Source organism: Melanotaenia boesemani, chromosome 17 (assembly GCF_017639745.1).
Source record: "Melanotaenia boesemani isolate fMelBoe1 chromosome 17, fMelBoe1.pri, whole genome shotgun sequence".
In the NCBI taxonomy this organism is placed as follows: domain Eukaryota; kingdom Metazoa; phylum Chordata; class Actinopteri; order Atheriniformes; family Melanotaeniidae; genus Melanotaenia; species Melanotaenia boesemani.
Window position 1 is genome coordinate 14,530,792 of NC_055698.1, and position 3,938 is coordinate 14,534,729.

At 39.2% G+C, this 3,938-nt stretch overlaps 1 long non-coding RNA gene across 1 annotated transcript; it reads left to right on the forward strand.

The window, feature by feature from the left end:
* Positions 1-2,511: 2,511 nt before the first annotated feature.
* Positions 2,512-3,049, forward strand: LOC121628265. Its single transcript, XR_006008117.1, has 3 exons — positions 2,512-2,567; positions 2,656-2,822; positions 2,915-3,049. It is a non-coding gene; the product is annotated as an uncharacterized LOC121628265 (long non-coding RNA).
* Positions 3,050-3,938: the final 889 nt, after the last annotated feature.

Here is a 3,938-nt window from a genome sequence, read left to right on the forward strand (position 1 = left end):
CTTTTGTAAGGTCATGTTAGAGATGAAGTGGGTACACACACACACCCACACACACCTATCTCACACACAGATAAAACATCTGAAGGCAGGATAGGAGCTCCTACAGAGAGGAAAGTGGAAAACCAAAAGGCTGCACCCTGCTCTCACACAGCAGTGCTGGAAGGAAGGAACCAAAATTTACCACCACAGGTGGGAGTTGCGCACACATAGACCCCTGAGACGCAGGTGTGCTCGACCGGGAGGGGCTCACCACAGCAGGATCACGGGCAGAGCGGCTTAGAGGGACTTGCGCTGATAGTTGCGCATGACAAGTTACTAACTCTCCTCTCTATTTGTAGTCTTCCCGAATTCTTGTTGGATTATCAAATAAACAACACACAGTTGGACTAAATCTATGTACATAATTCAAGGATTTTAGTCAGTTGAGCAGATTTTCCTCATAGAAAACTGTGCCAAGACAAAAAATAAAAAACAAATATTATGGAATACATAATGGACAGAAAAAAGTAGGAGTGTAGGGAGTGAATCTGGTCACTCGTGAAAATGATTTCATGTTCTGTTACTGGTGAAAAAATAAATTAATCTTATTCCTCGCATTAATGGACTTGAGAGCTCATATAAACACTTTATAATATAATTGCCTGCTGATACAAGTCAGTGTGAAATTGCATTAGCATCCTCTCATTCCCCTTTTCCCTTCTGTTTAGCAACTCTTCACTCCTGTCAGTGTATAAACTGGCTGTCAGACTGAAGCAGTTAATGTGTTCAAGAGCCAGCTGTCCCTCAAATAACACACTCAATAATTCATATTGCAAGGCACACACACACAGATCTGTGCATGTGTGTGGAGATGCAGGTCAGTGTACAAACTCAGAAAGGATGGAGAAACTTAAATGCTGACCAACCGCCAATGGAGAATGTTGAGGTGTTAAAACTATATGTGTGTGCACAGACGATCACAGCGAATGTGCGTGTGAAGCAGGAGAGTTTGTGTCGCTGTCCTCTTTACTAATGGAAATCAGATTTCTCATGTGTTGAGCCAGCAGAAGTAGAGCAGTAGATCCATCATGTCAGAGCAGGGTCAAAATTCCCACTCAACCTCCTCTCAGACACTCCAAGTAATTTCCCCAGAATGTTTAGATTCAGCCAAAACTTGGACAACTCTTTAATTAGTGCATTTAAGGATAAGGTATCAGATAAATAGTAGAGAAAATAGGTGGGCAAGAGCAACAGATGTGTTTGCTTTTGTTATTTATTGTTCATCCATTCGACACAGACTAACACATACAACTTAGACAGCAGTAGAGCAGCTACTCTGGTGTTCTGTGTGGTAAAACTACTGCTTTTTCAATGGAGGCTGGTTGCTTTAAAGCAGGGATGCCCAGCTCCAACCCTCAAGGGCCACAATCCTGCAGGTTTTTTATGTGTCCCTGTTCCAAAACCACCTGACTCAAATTGATGAGTCATTGTGCAAAACTTAATAGGCTGTTGAATCTATTTAATTTGAGTCAGGTGTGTTAAAGCAGGAAACATTAGAAAATCTGCAGGACAGGACACTTTGGGCACCCCTGTTTCAAAGAGAGCATTATAATTAGCTTTGGTTGCCTGTCAGAGAAGGACAGGATGAAAATATTCTAATTATAGCATACACTTAAATGAATATTGATTTCTTTAAGGTTGGCCTTTATTTAGGTGCTGACCCTATTCATAGCAGTACAGTATGTGTTTACACCCTCTGTTTCTCTAAATCAAGGGCATTAAAGAAACATTGTCCAAATTTAATAAACTGGCACCAATTTGCTAAAACTCAAAATAGCAAAAATCATTTTGACTCCAAATTGTCAAGAATGATTATTTGTTTTAAGTGTGAATATCCACAGTTAATTAACAATTGTTGATCTGACATTTATAATGGAGATATCAAAATGCACAAAGCTCTTAAAATACCCCTCAATTACTTATGAATGACTGAATTGTTAAAAAAAAAAAAAGCCCAACCGCAGGGATGAACAAGTGCTGTGTCTGCACATAACAAACAATTTAACAAAAAATCCATTTTCAATGCAATTTTAAATAAAGCTTTGCTAATAGCCTGTAACAAAGACATATAGTTTAAATTTTTGCACTTGCATGACATATAAATATAATTGGACTATAAAGCTAATTCCAAGAAGCTTTTAGGCTGAAATCTCGATGTGTTTTGGCATAATATGCAGTGTGTTCTTGACAAATGGAAGAGAAAAGAAAAAGCGGCAGGTTATAAAAACTATCTGCAGCAGATGAATAGAATCTAAAAGTAATGTCCTGCAGAAATCAGAAAAAAATAAAACAAGAATAGACCAGACACGGGACCTGAGAGATGCAACTGGGCCTTCAGTTTATAGTAAGAGGAATATTTTATTCCTTTCTTTGCTTAAATGTAGCTAACTAAGCCTTTTTAATGGTGTGAGATGACAGCCAATCATTTAAGCTTGCCAGCCTATATAAGCAGAGTGCTGCTGCTGCAAGCTCAGTGTTCTTCACTCCACCATCTCCACCTTCTTCCTGGTTGTCTGACACTGCTGCAGGTATGGTATGCTGCTGCTTTTGCAGCTTGGTTCCTTCTTTAGGCCTGTAGTGCTGTTGTGTTATTGCAGCTGTCTCTTCTTTTTGTAGCTTGTTTTGGAACAGGCCCTTTCCTGGGAGACTGGTATATCCCTGCTGGTATGTACCTCTAGCTTGGTGGTAATTTAGCAGGACTCACCAGTGGTGATAACCGCATGTGCTCCTAGGGGCGGGCTAACCGGATAGGCTTGAGCTGTTTCTCTCCCCAGAGCTTACAGGTATTGTCTGATTAGTATGTGTGGTTGCTTCTTGTAACATATGCCCCCTCTGTCTTTTCATTCAAATGAATAAAACTTTGTCTGCTTCAAAGGTCCTCCAGCCCTGGACTTCTGCAGCCCTCCAGAGCCCCTAACTCCTGCTACTTAGGTCTACATTGGTTAAACAGCCCTGTGTTAATACCATAAAGGAAATGCTGCTGCTACTTTGCTTTGGCTTAGCTTTTACCTTAGACACACCTTTGGCTTTTTAAGTTCTTTTTGGTCTTTTATTTATTTGATCTCTTTGTAAAATAAACCTTTATTTTATACATTGAATCCCATCTGTTGCTGCCTAAACTTCACCAACCTGAGTGCCTTTCTTTAGTTTAACTTAAAATGGTGTTTCCTTGGATGCAAACCCCAGGGTTTTTTCTGTTGCTGGTGTAGACTTGCCACTCCACCTCTCTCTCACCACAAGTTGATCCTTTGAAGCCTCATAAAAAATGGTCTCCATAGAAAAGCGGCAATGAAAAAATTTTTAAGGAGCGGAAAGGGAGAAATTAGTGATGATGATTTCCTAATAAGAAATCACAAAGATGAGGGTCCAGACTGAAGAATAAAGGTCACACCAAATATTATCAAGTTTGTTAAAATTGCAAAATCTGTGTTTATCTGTAGATTTCAGTAAATTGTGGCACCTCTTCCTTTTCAAAATAACAATAATAATAAAAGGTAGGCAGGCAGACTTGTGTACAAAACTGTATATTTGGATACTTTTAATTGCAAATCCACTTTTTATGTCTAGCTAATAAATCTGAGTCATTTTTAAACCTGAAACACAGTTTTGTGGACACAAAGCCTGCCTTACATGAATTTGAAAGTTGAAGGGTTTTGCTCATTAAAGTCATGTCCTCTTTTGGCAACCATGTTTCAGTAAAGCCAAGTCATTTTATTTTTAGCTGATTTCAAATATGCCACTATATTATCTGTAGCATTGAGGGTACAGCAATGGTTAATGGAATGGACTGTACTTTATATAGCACTTTTCTAGTTGTGTGTTGACCACGTTTACACTCATACAGCACTTCTATTGTTACATATTACGTGGTTTCTCCCATCACTCACATTTATACCCTG